The sequence below is a fragment of the Moschus berezovskii genome, chromosome 21 (genome assembly GCF_049115385.1).
Source record: "Moschus berezovskii isolate FMDL1 chromosome 21, NW_MosBer_1.0, whole genome shotgun sequence".
NCBI lineage: Eukaryota > Metazoa > Chordata > Mammalia > Artiodactyla > Moschidae > Moschus > Moschus berezovskii.
The window spans coordinates 25,655,928-25,673,562 of NC_142480.1; the positions used below are offsets into that span (position 1 = coordinate 25,655,928).

Below are 17,635 nucleotides of genomic sequence, written 5' to 3' on the forward strand. Positions count from 1 at the left end.
TTTTGAGTGTTGCCCTTGGCTTGTTGCATCCAGGACATTGTTTGATCATCCAAATGATGTGAAAATTCTCTCCTGGTGCTGAACCCCAGCCACCACTTACCTTTCCTGTCAATTACTGGGGAAATCCACTCAGAACAACCAGTTGAGTGATCAGGAGAGGGTAGTCAAGTACCTCTGGAAAGAAACCATGTTTTTTGTTCACATCCCAGCAGTCACTCCTTAGGTGGTAATTTTTCTTGGAAACCTTTACAGGTAGGTTGGCAGAACTATGGGAACGTGGAGTACCATAATGTTGGTGCATGTACATTATGCTGGGATAGTCCAGCTACTCAAGTGTTTTCTACAAATGATAATCCAGTCAGTTTTCCAGGGTAGTTCTGAGAGTGATTTATACTCCTTTTATTGTAGACCCCGTCAAGGGGCACTTAGAGCTGTAGAGAAGTTTTACTTTAACATAGTGAGGCAAAACATACCAGTGTGAGAAGGAAGGGGAACATTCCCCTACGTACCACTCTGTGACACGGCATGTAGTATTCTTCAATTTAAGATTGCTCCTGCGACATTAATAAAACACACCACTGTTGTCTCATTTGTCCCATAAGCTGAAAGGAACACTTTTTATAAAGGACAAATGTTGAAGACTGAAAGTGCATAGAAAGGAAGGGCTTGGATTGATCAAGTAGAACAGGGGAGAGATTGCAGTTACCTTTCCAGCCAGGAGGACATGGTTAGACTATCTGAAAACACTATTTTAATAGGATGCAAATAAAGTAAATCTTAGAAGGAAGTGCTGCTTCCTAACCTTTGATTAAGGGAAAGCTCAGTTAGCTGGTCTCTGTGGAACATGTACGGTAGAGTGTCTCTTTCCTCCTGTCCCATCATTTTGGTGATGGACTGCTGCTGTTGCTAAGTCACTTCAGTTGTGTCCGACTCTGTGTGACCCCATAGATTGAAGCCCACCAGGCTCCCCTGTCCCTGGGATTCTCCAGGCAAGAACACCGGAGTGGGTTGCCATTTCCTTCTCCAGTGTGTGAAAGTGAAGTCGCTCAGTCGTGTCCGACCCTTAGCGACCCCACGGACTGCAGCCTACCAGGCTCCTCCATCCATGGGATTTTCTAGGCAAGAGTACTGGAGTGGCTTGCCATTGGTGGACTAGAGAACTGTTTGTCTTAATTAGTTTTGTTTCTGCACTTGTTTTGTAAATGACTGTGCCTTTCGGTTGGGGGAGGGGTCTGGCTAGCCTCAGTGCTGTAGAGGTGCTTGTGGCTTCAACCTGAAACAGCAGATGGCTTCTCTTCAGTTTTTCAAAGTTTCTTTCAAATTTTGTTGTTATGAAATTCACTCCCAGCATTATAGGAATGGAATTTGCTCAGCAAGAGATCTGAATTAATTGATAGAAAGAGGCCACTAACATACTTAAAAGTTAATTTTTTTGGTTTTGTTTTTATTGTAGATTTGACTTAACAGACAGTTGTAGCCTTTTAAGCTAGAATTTAACTCCACAAATTGAATGAAAAGCATTGTGTACCTCTGAGTAAGGGGGAAAAAAAAAAGATCTCTAGATATGATTCTTCAGTTATGGATTATCATCTGGGTGTAACAAAACTTCAGAAGGTGACTGAATTGAAAAGAGAAAATTAATCTTTTGGCCAATGAAGATACCTCTACCCATACCTTGATTTTCAGCTTTCCTTTAGCTGTTTGGCACAAAGCTCTTTATTTCTGCTCTTTAGAACTGGTATATTCCTTGGCCAGCTAGAACCAAATGTAGACCAAGCTTGAGCAAATCATTATTATACTAAAAAAAAAAAGTTTGGTTTGTTTGTATAGTTTCCTTAGTAATGTCTTGTGGCCCCTCAGTCTCTTACTTGAAGTTCATTATTGAACTTAAAGTTCATTATTGAAGCATTGTAGAAACACATTTCATTTTTACATGATATATAATAGTTCTACCTTAATTTAATCTTATTCACTTCTCTTCCCTCAACTGAATGCCTTACTCTACTGCTTCCCAGGGTAGTGATACAGACCCAGTTTCGTGCTGCATCCTCAAAGCAGGTTTTCAGTAAAAACTAAAATTTTAAAAGGAAGAATTTATACATTTATTTTAAACATTTATTTGTAACTTATTACAGACATTTTCAAACATACATGTTTAGAGAGGCTAGTGTAATGAGCTCCCATCACCCATTTTCAACAATTGCCAATAGATCCATTTATGTATTTTAGGCCAGTTGTTTTTTAGGTACTTGAAATTTATTTGTGTTATGCTTATCAATCCTGATTAAGCACTTTTCCCCCTGAAATTTTAAAGGTCATTGAACAGTGTAATAATGCCTTTTATCTCGATGAAAGAATTATTAGAGGCATTGGGAATAGAATAGGAATATATACTAGTCCTAAAATTGAAATTGTGGAAGCGTATGGAAAGAAATATTAAAGGGTTCCCTCCCCTCCCTGCCACAAAAGTTGTTACTGATCAAAATTTACCTACCTCCTGTTTGTTAGAAAAAAACCCAGGGGTGCTGAAGACTCTCCAGGGAAGACGTTTCCACGATACACAGCAGTATGGTGCCCCCTAACTTCAAGTACTATCATTGCTTTCAGGCTATGAAAAGATTTCTTATCTGTTACTCCCTTTTGGATAATTTTGACCATATCCAAGATAAATACTGGTTCTAATTTACTTCTCTTGCTTTGGCTGCCTAGATGTTGGACATGGCTGTTTTCCAGAGGACCTGTAGTTTATAGAACCCAGAGTCCTTCTGTTTGAAGTATCTCACTGTAGACTCACTAGTTAATAACTCTAATAATAATAGCTACCTTTTAATGAGCGGTTGGTTCCATCTGGCACTGTGCTAAGCACTTTTCAGACACTATCTGTCTGACTTAGTCTTCAGAACCATAATCTTTGGCAAATTGAGTGATTAAATCATCTGCCCAAGGTGATGAAGTCAGCAGTGAATGTAGTTTGTCACAGGGGTTAGGGATTTGGACTTAACCTTGACTAACCTTGTAGCCGTAGGTAAGTTTCAGTTTTCACCAAGTGTGAAGTGAAAGATACTACCTTACAGCTTGAGGGTTGGGGGACTGGTGAAGAAGCATGAAATAAGATAATGAACATAAAATTCTTAGCAGAATTCTGAGCCTTCATAAATGTTAAAAGAGGAGATTTGGGATTCTGACCCAGTTCTGTTTGAGCCTAGAGTTTGCTTTTGACTCTTAGGCTCCTACGAGTCTACACTTCCTCCTTTCATTCCCTCAGCATGGGGAATTTTGCTGGGGTAGGGAGACAAAGGTGGACAGGCATCATGAGTTTATATTCACTTGTACTTTTGAGTTGTAGGACCCTCTGGCTTATACTTGATCAATTCTCCAGCTTAAAAAAGAAAAAAAACCCAAACATTGAAGTGGGTCTGTTAAGTACATTTGAAGAAGAGAATGGAATGCCGTGCTAATGTTTTCCTACTGTTATTTGCAGGAAATGCATTTATTAACAAAGTTGGTTGTTAGAGTCCCCGACTGGAGTAGCTCTGGATGATGGGGTTATGGGATTTGTATTGTGAATCAACAGGTCAGTCCTTCCTTGGAAACTGTACAGAGAAATGATGAAACAACCATAAGTTGTGGCTAATAAAAAATATATCACAAATGATGGGTTTGTTCCTTCGCTACTAGAGCAGTGACAGTTTTGGCCGTTCCTTCTGTGATGTCAGGAATATTTATGACTTGATGGAGCTTATCATGGTTGCAAACTGCCTTAAGCAAACCTGGGATAATGAATTTTAAAGAATAGAATCTCTCTCAGGACCCCAGTGCAGGAAATACAGTGGGGTTCACAGAAGCCTGGAGCCATGAACTGAGAACCAGAAAGTCTTTAACATACAGGAAAGCAGGTGTGTTAGTTCTTGTTTCTGGCACTCTATGGCCTTGGTATTTGCTTCTTTGCTTGCACGTTATTTCTTGCCGTCTCTACCTTCCATCCAGCTGTTACTGATTTCCTATGCAGTTGGCTCAAGATGATTGCCTCACAATGCTCATTTCAGCCTCAGTTTGACTTCAACAGAGACCTGACTAACATTCTAGGAACCCTTTTTCATTTCCTGAGAGAAAGTATTATGGTCTCACTGTGGCTCAGAGGATCCATCAGCCTTGGGTGGGGATGGTTGAGGGGGGCATGTGGAATCATACCTAACAAATACAGGTTACCAGGGCCTGTAAGAGGTGCAGTTCTTAAGAGTACAGGGTTTGGGGGCTAGACAGCATACATGGTGTCTCTGCAACTAAAATCTTAAAAATTTATCTGTCAATGAGGTATTTCAGGGGAAGGAGGTACTAAATGTTAAAGCACGGGGACATCTTTCTATAAATGTGAGGATTCTTATAAAGGGTTTTGTATTTGAAAGTCACTTAGCTCTTGGAGGAAGAAAATAATTTACAGAATACAACCTTAGTGAAGCAAGTTTCTCCACAGGGTGAGTTTTCATAGAGTTCTTTGTGTATTTCGTTGAATGACACTTGGGAACACAGAAAAGAAGGTGTGTATGTATGTTTCCTTTATCATTTCTATTGTTCAGTTTTGGGCCACTGGCCACCGCAGCCTTGACTGCTTGCAGTGAAGCGGGAAATCAGGAGGTATCAATTTAATTTATTCATTCACAAATCATTAAATGTCTTACACTACAGTCCATCTGTATGTGGATGGGAGAAAGGAGATGGAAAGGGATGATAAAAGCACCTAAAGAAGTAAGCTGAAAGTTGAGTGGCGTAAAATAGTTGTTACCAACTTTGCTGTCTCTTTTTCTGGTTTAACAGGCCACTTTTACACTGATGGGTCATTTTTGTTTCTCTTCTTTGAGCTTTCTCCAGTTTCTCTATTTACTAAACATGAAGTGACCAAAACTATTAGGATTTTAATGATAAAGTTTTTTGCACCTAGGGAGGTATCAGAAGGAGCCCAGCTGGCTCAGTGGTAAAAAACCAACCTGCCAATGCAGAAGATACGGGTTTTATTCCCGATCTGGGAAGATCCCCTGAGGAGGAAATGGCTACCCACTCCAGTATTCTTGCCTGGGAAATTCCATGCACAGAGGAGCCTGGCGGGCTATAGTCCACGGGATTGCAGAGAGTTGGACATGACTGAGTGAATAACATTTAGGTGGGAATTATGTAGCCTGTCTGTGCATTCAACTTTTGGATGTCATGAACTATTTCCCTTTCTGATCTTACTCAGCTCAAGCAAAATTTGTAAATTCTTTCCTGATTCTGGGTTTCCCTGGTAGCTCAGATGGTAAAGAATTTGCCTGCAGTGCGGGAGACCCAGGTTCAATCCTTAGGTCGGGAACATCCCCTGGTGAAGGAAATGGCAACCCACTCCAGGATTCTTGCCTGCGAAATCCCATGGACAGAGGAAGCTGACAGACTACAGTCCATGGGGTCACAAAGAGTTGGACATGACTGAGTGACTTCACTTCCTTCCTGATTCCTTCTAGACTCTGGCTAGAAGAATTTCAGATATTATTCAGATGCATATTATTACAACTCTATCCTGAAAATGCTCCATGCCTGGGAGACTTCTCTGATGAGCTTAAAATTGGGGATGAACTTTAACCCATAAGGAGCAAAGCACATTGGAGAAGCATCTCCAAGCACCCCAGCATCCTGGCATTGGAGGTTAAAGTTCAGAGAACACCTCACCTGTGGACCATCTTTGCTCAGTTTGGCAAGACCTCTGCTTTTGACTCACCTTTGTGGCCGCCAATAAATTAAATGACAGTTTGACCTGTGTCTATTGAACACCGAGGAGCAGCTTGCAGGTTAGCACAACAGAGAAGGTTATTAATTTTTCATTAATTATTATAGGTCTAGACTTGATAATTCCTTTGTAGCAGTACTTTGTGGCTGTTAACTAATATTGCTCTAAGAAACGAGTGTCATTTTTCTCTAGTGTTTGTCAAATGTGCATGTTCTGACAGTAATGATAGTTCAGATGTATTCTGCTGGGCAACTACCGGGGGTGCCCAGTGGGTAGCTGAATCCAGAGACACTAGACTTGTAAATTCGACAGACAAATCATTTTATGATGCCAGACTAACGAATTCGACTTTGGCAGATTGCCAGGAGCTGTTATTTTGGCTCAGATTCAGAGCTATGTGTCTGTTTGCCAAGCAAGATTAGTTAGCTTGATTCATTATACATAGAATTTGTACCTTCCTTCCCTTGATTATTTTGATCTTAAACCAGTGTGGCTCTTACCTTAATTTTGTATCATCTTTTGCTATTGATTTGTGGTCTAGTTCCTATTCTTGTTTTTGGTGAACTGGTAGTGACGGAGTGTCATATTCTTTTTTTACCTCCTGCCCCACCCAACCCCAGCCTACAGATACGTGAGTTTGCAGTTGATTGCAAACTTTCAGATCTTGTTCTGGATTCATTTTGTTCCTACTTACTGAGTGTCCTCCAGGTTCAGTACGATGTTAATACCTCCTTAAGTCAAACCAATTTTAACTTTTTATCTTTATAAGATTTTTAAAGGTTACTTTCCATTTACAGTTACTACAAAATATTGGCTATATTCCTTTGTTTGCAGTACATCCTTGAGCCTGTCTGACCACCAATAGCTTGCACCTCCCACTCTCTCCCCTCTGTGTGGTCTCCCCCTCTCCTCACTAGTGACCACTAGTGAGTTGTGGTCTCACGAGCAGTTTGGTCTCGTAAATCTACTTCTTTTTTGTTATATTTCTTCATTTGTTGAGCTTTTCAGATCTCACATGCAAGTGATATCATACAGTATTTGTCTTTTTCCATCTGATTTATCTCACTTAGCACAATGCCCTCCAAGTCCATTCATGTTGCTGCAAATGGCAGAATTTCATTCTTTTTTATTGCTGAGTAGTATTCCATTGTATATATGTACCACATCTTCTGTATCCATCCCTCTGTTGATAGACACTTGGGTTGCTTCCAATTTTGGCTGTTGTAAATCATGCTGCTACACACATTGAGGTTAATGTATCTTTTTAAATTAGTGTTTTCATTTTCTTTGGACATATACCCAGGATGGGAATTGCTTGGTCATATAAATGGCAAGCCACTCCAGTACTCTTGCCTGGAAAATCCCATGGATGGAGGAGCCTGGTAGGCTGCATTCTGTGGGCTCGCTAAGGGTCGGATATGACTGAGTGACTTCACTTTCACTTTTCACTTTCACACATTGGAGAAGGAAATGACAACCCACTCCAGTGTTCTTGCCTGGAGAATCCCAGGGATGGGGGAGCCTAGTGGGCTTCCGTCTATGGGGTCACACAGAGTCGGACATGACTGAAGTGACTTAGCAGCAGTAGCGGCATGGTAGTTTTATTTTTAGTCAAATCAATTTTTCATTCCTTAGAAGCCACAGTTTCTCAAATTCTGGAGTAAATGTACCTATCTCATTTCAACTCTTATTTTTGTTTCCAAAATGAAACTCAAATGCTATTACCATATAGAAATAATACCCAAATACAAAGATTCAAAGAATATGAGAGCAGTCTTGATTATTTTGCCAGTGGGAAGAAGACAAATTGAAAATTTTGATTCCAGGTGTCAGTGACATCTAGTTTTGGTTTTCTTAGGGCAAATTGAAATTGTTTTGAAGTATTCAAGATAATACTCTTCTTTTTGAGCATTGCTTGGAAATAGTAAAGATGTACTGTACTGTTTGAAACAGTCTGGACATTTGCGGGGAGCTTGCTTGTGTTCTCAAGACACAGAGAACATTCTTCCCGTGCTCCACCCTCCACGTTCCCTCCATGTCCCGTCCCAGTTCTACTCATCTGTCTAGTCAAACCTGAGGGACTATTACTCAGAAATCTCAGTACTCAACACAAAGTTGGCAGTCAATCTTTTTTTTTTTTTTTTTTATGACTTTCCTATTGATATTGTTTTGCTGGTTAATTTGATTGTTTTGGAGTAGATAAACAAAACTGTTTTAAACATTGAAGGTTCAGTCAGGAACATGTAGTAGTCTTGATTAAAATCTGGCTATTTTGTGCTGTTTTAGCTTTTGAAGGCTCACAGTAGATACTTAAGTTTTGTCTTGTTTAAAACAACAACAACAACAAATTTTGTCGTTCATAGTGTTGTAGAAATCCTTGAGGAGGGAAGTCTTTTAAAGATACCTACTTTAACCAGACATCACCGGCCTTTGGTACTTGTGCTCCCTGTGATCCATTTTAAAGTGTTTTGCTAGAGTGTTAAGAAATGTACAACCGAATGCTAATCATGCAGTCTCCATGCTCAACAAAAAAAGTCAAAAATCCCGAGTGCTTTCTCCCATTGTCCACACTGTGAACTTAGCGTGCAATCGAAGTTTCTCCGCTTCTGACCCCATCTGACCTTTCTACGTTTAATCTCCCACTGACAGCCTTCCTTCCCTCTGCATCCCTGAAGTGCTAGAAACTGACTTGCCAGGCAAACCAGGCGTCCCCATTGTCTTGTCCTCAAAATCCATCTTAGTGCCTTTCCACGAAGTTCCCTCCTGCTCCCTAGAACTCTGTGGGTGGCTCAACCTGGGCCTCCCCAGTAGGCTTATTTCTTTGGCTGCTTACCCTGCCCCTCATTTACTTATAAATCCTTTGACAGCAGAGACTATTAAGCTTGATATATACTTTTAGTGTCTCCCCACAGCCCTTTACTGTTCTTTTTTTTTTTTTAAGTTCTCTGAAATATTTCAATATTTCTGCAGGTTTAGTAACATCGTAAAATACATTTCAACTAAAATTTACAAATCTAAAAACCTGTTAGACATTTTTAGGCATTTTAAGTTGGAAATGAAGACCAATGTTACATCGTAATATGCCAATTACAAATAGTACTTCAAATAGCAAATACTACAGTTTGTCCCAAACTTTAAAAACTATTCATGAACTCAACACTGAACTATTGATGGCTATGAGGGTTGTTTCCTAGCCTTTTTGAAAATTTCAGCCCATTTACGTTTAAGGTAATTATTGATAAGTACGATCCCGTAGCCATTTTCTTTATTGCTTTGGGTTCAAGTTTATACACTCTTTCTGTGTTTCCTGTCTAGAGAAGATCCTTTACCATTTGTTGGCGAGCTGGTTTGGTGATGCTGAATTCCCTCAGCTTTTGCTTGTCTGTAAAGCTTTTGATTTCTCCTTCATATTTGAATGAGATCCTTGCTGGGTATAGTAATCTGGGCTGTAGGATATTTTCTTTCATCACTTTAAGTATCTCTTGCCACTCCCTTCTGGCCTGAAGAGTTTCTGTTGAAAGATCAGCTGTTATCCTTATGGGAATCCCCTTATGTGTTATTTGCTGTTTTTCCCTTGCTGCTTTTAATATTTGTTCTTTGTGTTTGATCTTTGCTAATTTGATTAATATGTGTCTTGGAGTATTTCGCCTTGGGTTTATCCTGTTGGGGACTCTCTGGGTTTCTTGGACTTGGGTGATTATTTCTTTCCCTACTTTAGGGAAGTTTTCAACTATTATCTCCTCAAGTATTCTCTCATGGTCTTTCTTTTTGTCTTCTTCTTCTGGGACTCCTATGATTCGAATGTTGGAGCGTTTAACATTGTCCCAGAGGTCTCTAATATTGTCCTCATTTCTTTTAATTCGTTTTTCTTTTTTCCTCTCTGTTTCATTTATTTCTACAATTCTATCTTCTAGTTCGCTTATCCTGTCTTCTGCCTCTGTTATTCTACTGTTTGTTCCCTCCAGAGTGTTTCTGAGCTCATCTATTACATTATTCATTGTATATTGACTCTTTTTTATTTCTTCTAAGTCCTTATTAAATCTTTCTTCCATCTTCTCAATCCTTTTCTCCAGGTTATTTATCTGTAACTCCATTTTGCTTTCAAGATTTTGAATCATTTTCACCATCAAAATTTGAAATTCTTTATCAGGTAAATTCCCTATATCTTCTTCTTTTGTTTGTGTTGGTGGGCAATTATCTTGTTCCTTTACTTGCTGGGTATTTCTCTGCCTCTTCATCTTGCTTATATTGCTTTGCTTGGGGTGGCCTTTCCCTCTTCTTGCAGTTTGTGGAGTTCTCTTTATTATGTCGTTTCTTCACTGTGTGTGGGGTTGGACGGGTGACTTGTCCGGGTTCCCTGGTTAGGGAAGCATGTGTCGGTGTTCTGGTGGGTGGAGCTGGATTTCTTCTCTCTCCTTTAGAAGACAATGGGCTGCTTTTCTGGGAGCCTGATGTCCTCTGCCAGTATTCAGAAGTTGTTTTGTGGACTTTACTCCGCGTTCAAATGTTCTTTTGATGAATTTGTGGGGGAGAAAGTGGTCTCGCCGTCTTATCCCTCCGCCATCTTGTTCCTTCCTCCCCAGAACACTGGATTCTTATATTCCACTTGGTCGTGGAGTATCTCTTCCCAGCTGCTCCAGCAAGGTGCAGCCGCTGTACCTTACCTTGGACGAGGGGTATCTCCTCAAGGCCGCCCCTCCTGCTTTGAATGTGGATCAGCTCCTCTCAGCCCTCCGGTGCCCAAGCCAGTCCTTTACTGTTGACTTAATTTCATTTAAAAGGAACTTCGATTTTAAGGATGTCAGAGTATCAAAAAGAAAAGTGATAAATATTTTGTTAGGCCAAAAATAAAGATTTTCAACTTGGTCCCTAATTTGATGCTAAAGGGTTTAACTATTTTATTACATTAACAGGCTGTGAGGGACCATCTGATAGGAGAGACTTTGGCTTTGTAAGTTTTTTTTCTCAGTTCTGAAAGTCTATGCTTTGCCCTAGAAAGTACCAAGTCGTACTCAGATTCTGGTAGCTCGTATATAGTGGACAGACTCAGAGAAGGCTGGGACCATGAGACTAGGACCCCAGCTTCTGGTCCTCACTCGGTCCCTTACAAGTAGCATCTCAAGACCTCAATTTCCACTTCTCTAGGAAGGAAGTCAATTTTTATTTTTATATTTGAACTTAATTTTAGTCAGCACCTTACTAGGCACCGGGATGGACATTTTATATTTTATTTTGTCTCACTGTGTTCAGTTCTCTGAGCCTTACTTTCCTCACCTATAACACAGGTACAATAATAAATATCTACATCCAGATGATAAGGAATTAAATGAAAACTGAGACTAAGATTTCATTTGAGAGAGTAGATAAGTATTTTCAGTGCCTCTGCATTTCTGAAGAAGAGATCTGACTCTATCAGCAGTCACACCTCAATGCTGACATGACAGTAATCCTCAGCAATGCTACAGAGTTGCAGTTGGAATGTTTCCTGCTAATTTCAAGAATCATGCTGCAAAGCCTGTGCCAGAAGCTGCCCTGTCGGAATTCCTCTTACTTCCTGCTCTACCCGTCACCTCCTGTTGTCTGAGTTAACTAGTTGTTGTTTGTTGTTTGGCTAAGTCGTGTCCCACTCTTTGCGACCCCATGAACTGCCGCATGCCTGGCTTCCCTGTCCTTCATTATCTCCCTGAGTTTGCTCACACTCATGTCCACTGAGTCAATGAAGCCATCCAACCATCTCATTCTCTGTCACTCCCTTCTCCTCTCCCAGCATCAGGGTCTTTTCCAATGAGTCGGCTCTTTGCATCAGGTGGCCAAAGTATTGGAGCTTCAGCTTCAGCATCAGTCCTTCCAATGAATATTCAGGGTTGATGTCCTTTAGGATTGACTGGTTTGATATCCTTGCAGTCCAAGGGACTCTCAAGAGTCTTCTCCAGCACCACAGTTCAAAAGCATCAGTTCTTTGACGCTCAGTCTTCTTTATGGTCCAACTCTCTCATCCATACATGACTACTGGAAAAACCATAGCTTTGACTATATAGACCTTTCTTGGCAAAGTGGTCTCTGCTTTTTAATACATTGTCTAGATTTGTCACAGCTTTTCTTCCAAGGAGCAAGCGTCTTTTAAACACTGTTCATGGTGATTTTGGAGCCCAAGAAAATGAAATCCGACACTGTTTCTACTTTCCCCCCGTCTATTTGCCATGAAGTGATGGGACTGGATACCATAATCTTAGTTTTTTGAATGTTACGTTTTAAGCTTTTCCATTCTCCTCTTTTACTTTCGTCAAGAGGCTCTTTAGTTCCTCTTCACTTTCTGCCATTAGAGTAGTATCATCAGTGTATCTGAGGTTGTTCATATTTTTCCCAATATGACAATCTTGATTCCAGCTTGTGAGTGAACTAGTGTAGATGACTAATTCTAATTCCCCTTGACTTTTTATCATTTAGGCTGAGGCATTGCACAGAAACTCTTGGTTCGTCACAAAATAGCCATGATTTCTCAAAGTGTGGTTGTTGGAGCAGCAGCAGCCTCACCCAGAAACCTATTGGAAATGCATCACACACACACACACACACCACTCCCATGATTTATCTGTTATTTATTCCAATAAAGTTAAGTTTTCAGAACCAGGATTGGAGTGGAATTTGGAACTGAGTCTCTCCTGTTATGTTGGATGAAGGGGGGCAATCTTCATTAATATTAGTAGGTATACAGTACTGCTCCCCTATCTGTATCCTACAGCCCAGCAAGGAGTATGAGCTGAAGGCGTGAGGGAGAACAAGAAAGAATCATAGTAATTTGGGAACAAACTGGAAAAGAGTAGATGAGTCTCTCTGTATTGAGCGTCTATTACACGCTAACTGAACACCACACAGAAGCCTAAGGTTATGTCGTCTGACCCTCTGGGGTAAGATGGTTGAGGTGTGGGATTCTAAGGGAGGAGAAACCGGGAAAGGAATCCAACTTGATCGGAATCAAAGGTCTGACTCATTAGAAATCTGAGAGTAGATGGCACTTGCCTTTTCTGCATGGAGGGCTTTGAGTTCTCAGTAATGCAGTGTGAGCCCATATTTGGTAAGTCATGAGAATCCTCTGAGAATCCTTTGTTGTGTGATCTTGGAATTGAAGGAAGACAATTTCACTCATGGTCACTCTGGAAATAATTGCACATGTTATCAGTGAACAACCTTTTCCTGATATTTCTGAAGCACTGTTTAGTGGTGGAAAGACCATGTTTAGTTCTATAATGTCCCGCAAGTTACTTTTTGTCTCTCTCAGTTTCCACATTTGAAAAATGGAGCTTTTTTTGGAGCCCCATCTTGAAGGGACATTGCTGCTGTTGTTCAGTCTCTAAGTTGTGTCCGACTCTTTGCGACCCCATGGACTACAGCATGTGAAGGGACCTGGGGACAATTAAATTGACCATCACTGCCCCCTAGACTCAGAGTCAGGCCCTCCTTTGCTTCTAGTCCCCTTTCTGCTCACCAGAGTACTTTATACATTTTTCTCAGAAGAGCCTTTTATTTTCCACCCATCTGAGTGGTCCTCTGGATCTTACCTCTGTTGTGAGCCACAGTGGGTCTATATCAGTGTGTTCTAATTAATACAATATTAGAAAGTTCTGTACTTGGTGAATTCTAATTAATTGTGTAGTGGTAGTCAAGCCTCTCCTGAATAAGCTTTACACCCCAGGAAGGAAATTTTGTCTCATCCCTCAGATTCCTGGGAGTTTACTAAGTGCTGTCTTTTGTCTTCCCAAGGGAAATACACTTTGTAAAATTTTTTCTTGATTGGTCGTTTACCTTCTGACTTTGAAACAGTCTGAAGACCTTAGCTGGAGTTGACCTGAGCTAAAAAGCAAGATCCTGGAGAGCCTGACTTCCTCCAGCAGTCACTGGGGTGGGACCTGGGGATGAGACTGATGGCTGACCATCTGCATCCCAAGCAGATATGGGGCTACAGTTTAGAGTGGGATTGAGCTCTGCAGTGTGAATAACTCATCAAAGACCACTAATGTTTTGCTGCGGGATTGAGTGTTTCCTTTGCTCTTTGCTTTGTTGAAATACAGCGCCCCCCACTCCCCAGTCCCCAGCCCCTGCTTTCCCACCTCTGCCCTGGAGCTTTTAGTTCACAGACTCAACACTGAGCACACTCATTTTTCTTTCTTTTGCGTTTTATGATTTTCTGTCATTAGGCAAAGGGTGACAAGCAAGGGTGGAGAGTAAGTAGACACCTCAGGAAGAAGTGAAAATCTTAGTTCTCTCAAAAATGAGGTGAATCGGTTAATATCAGACATTAGATAAGCTGCGCTGGTAAAGCATGACGTCATTCTCTAACTGGGTTCCAAAAAGCCAGTTACTTAAACTCCTTGTGCCTCAGTTCCTCATCTGTAAAATGGAGGTGATAGTGGTCCCCACGTTATGGAGCTATTATGAATAGCGAATGAAGTAGCATTTGTGAAGCTCATAGAACAGTGTCAGGCACGTACACATGTTTGTTCAGTAAATAAATGTGCCTCCTGAGTTACATGAATTCTGGTTCTGACTTGCTGTGTGTCATTCCTTTCATTCAGCAGATGTATTTCCAAGTGCTGAAATTCAAATGTGAATATAAGATCTGGTTTCCTAGAAAGTTCTTTAACTTTACTTTTTCCAACATAGTTACACTGTCCCAAGTCTCTTCAAATTCACTGGGAATTGCAAATCAAGTGTTTCCTGTTTCTGTTAAGAACATTGCTTCAAGGCATTTTTCTTGACATGTTTTGATAGGTAACTATATATTTTTGTATATTACTCAATAAAATCTTGTCTTACCAACTGTATTTAAGTTATCATGGATTCCCTCAAGTGTTTTAGGATTCATTCCAGATGAAAATTTAAAGCCAACCATACTTAATTCTCTGACAATCCTGTGGTCATAAACATTCTTTTTTTTTTTTTTTGCTCTTCAGCTCAAAGCCTTTAGAAAGCCACATGGAAAGTTTTATTTACTGATAAGTCTGTTTCTCACATCAAAGGAAGTTAAATGGGGGAGTTCCTACACCCATACTGCCTTAAGGATTACTCATGAATTTGTTTTTCTGTAGGACTGGGATAGCTTCTAGATCCCTATGATAGCTTCCAGGGTTAACGACTTCTACTGAACACTTGTGGGCAGGGTGACTCAGGACAAACCGCCACTAGTTCACCTTCCCCTTAACCTGGAGATTAAATGAGAGAATGTGTGTAAATTGATACCCTCAAGTGCTCCTTGGCTACATGGGTCTTCAGGAAATAACAACTGTCACGATTTGGGGAAAGGTCTCGGAATGGAGAGGGTTAAATGGCCTTAACCCAGGGCCTGGCTGACTTTCGGGGATTTCATAATTGCAAGGAAGCCCTTACTGAGAACATTTCTCTGGTGACTCGGGTGGGGATGGGGGAGGGCGCTCCCGTGCCGGGTTGTGTGCTCGGGTGTGGGCTGGCTGCCACCCTCACGCAGCGCACGTAGCCCTGTCACTCAGCCGTCACCCCGCTGGCCCAGAGCCAGGCCTCCGCGGGAAGGGCTGCCTTCCCAAACCCAAACAGCCAGTACTGCTGTGCCGATGTTCCCGGGACTGTTTGCTGTGCTTAATTGCAGGGCTCTGCTTGAATCCCCTCCAAGGAGAGGAATTAAGCACAATTCAAAACGGAGTGACAATAGTCTCTTAAATTCCTGGCCTCTAGAGAGTTTCAGTGGCTTCTGGGGGAAGGGTGATTCCCTCAAGTTCAGGGTGATTCACTCAGGTTCATGCAGGAAGTGCAGGATCCCCTCAAGAGCATTTTGATCTAGTTCAGTCAGACCTTACAGGCCTGTGACTCCTCCCTAATCTTAGGCATGCTTCTGTGTGTGTGTGTGTGTGTGTGTGTGTATATATATATATATATATATATATATATGCATATTTCTGAGGGTGGGGTGGGAGCCAGCTCTTGAATGTAAGAATCTCAAGGAGCTATTATCCCTGAGCTAAGGGAACTGAGTAGAAGGTTTCAGAGTCTTGATAGTTGCTGATTGTTTGTTGAATCCCAAAGTTAGGACCAAGTTCGTAATAAAGAGGGACGCTGATGAAAAAGGGCTACCCGAGGGCAGGTTTTCAAGTGAATATGGTAAATTCGCTGCCTTTCTAGGCAGGCTGCTCTTGCCTGATAGGAAGGAACCAGCAGGCCCACTTCACCAGAGCCATTGAGAGTGGCTTATAACTTCTGATTTTTCATTTTCAGATTTACTGAAGCTCCTGCATTTCAACAAAATTTAGGTATGGGGCATAACAATTATTGTTCTAAACTGGAGGTAAAGTTATATGTAGTAGAGTTCTGGGTATGTGGGTTCAGGGAGAAGAATTTTTAGTGCGGATTTAGGGCATATGAGGAAGGCAGAAGTTCTCAGTGTAGAAATAGAATTAGTAGAAGATATTTGTGTGAGTAACTTGGGGTTTGTTGGAAGGATTACTTGCCTCTTGGATATTGACTGCCTGATGTTCTGACTCTTCTGAATTGTATGGTCAGATGCTGAAACTCTGGGGAGGGGAATGTGGTAGCTGGATCCAGCTCTTGTTGTTGCCCACCAAAAGCATATTCCCCATTTCTTCTTCATTCCCTTACATCAGTCTTTAACTTGGGCAGTAGGAGGGAGGAAATAGCTAGACTTGCTCTTAACTAACCAGATAGATCACAAGCAAGATGCCAAGATAACTAGTGACTGTATACTTTTTTCTAAAGTTAGAATGAATATAAAGACTCTAAAGCACTTTTTCTGCTTCTGACCTCTTCAGCAGCACATTGAGAGCTTACTTTTTTCTAAAACTGGCAGCAATGTGAACTGTTTAGTGACATTTTCTTGAAACTCTTGGAGAAGGCTTTGCGTAGTTGCAATTATTTTGTAAACATGCCTTGTGAATATTGTATAAATTTAAGTGATTTAGGTAATATATATATTTTAATGTTCTTTAAATATAGTTAATTTATAATACTGTGTGAATTTTGGGTGTGCAACAGCATGATTCAGTTATACATACATATCTACACACACCCATATATTCTTTTTAAGATTCTTTTCCATTATAGTTTATTACTAGGTATTGAGTAGAGTTTCTTGTGCTATGAAGTAGGTCCTTGTTGGTTATCTATTTTATATGTAGTACTGTGTATATTTTAATCCAAAACTGCTAATTTATCCCCGCTCCCTTCCCCTTTGGTAACGATAAGTTTGTTTTCTGGGTCTGTGAATTCTGTTTAGTAAATAAATTCAATTGTATCATTTATTTTTAAGATTCCATGTATAAGTGATATCATATGATATTTGTCTGTTTTAGGTAATATAAATTGGACCCATTTCTGGCCCGTAAACTTCTATTACATTCTCTACTCTGATTGCTTGGCTGTTTTTCCAAGCTAAACAAGGTGCATGGTCTTGTGTAATTTTTCTCAAGTCTTTACTCATCTAACATTCTATGTGGTTGGTGTCTTATGGTATAGTGAGGAAGGATCCTGGGCCCCCTTTGCTGTGTTCGGAGCAGATATAGGGGAAGGACTTGAGGGGAGAGAGATTTGGTGAAGGTCTGTGCAGTGTGGATGGCACTGAAGGATATAGCTGAGCCTGGTAAAGAGAGACAGGGAAAGCACCCCTGTGTAGCTCAGGAAGTGTCACAGACAGTTCCTGGGCTATAGACAGTGATCTCAAAATCCAGCCTGATGTTTTTTTTTTCGTGGCTCTGATTTAATAATTAGGGTTAAAAAATATTCAGGAGAGTTTATATACAAATCTGGTTCAGTTACCTGCTACCGTCCTAAAACCTGAAGATTTTAAATGTCTGCCCCTCATTGCCAAGGATAGAAAATTCCCTAGTTATAGGTTGCATA

The 17,635-nt window shown here is 40.8% G+C and overlaps 1 protein-coding gene across 1 annotated transcript in view; it reads left to right on the plus strand.

Annotated features, from left to right (window-relative positions):
* EGLN3 (egl-9 family hypoxia inducible factor 3) overlaps window positions 1-17,635 on the plus strand; it is a 31,731-nt gene that overhangs the window by 1,071 nt on the left and 13,025 nt on the right. The gene's annotated exons all lie outside the window — the stretch shown is intronic.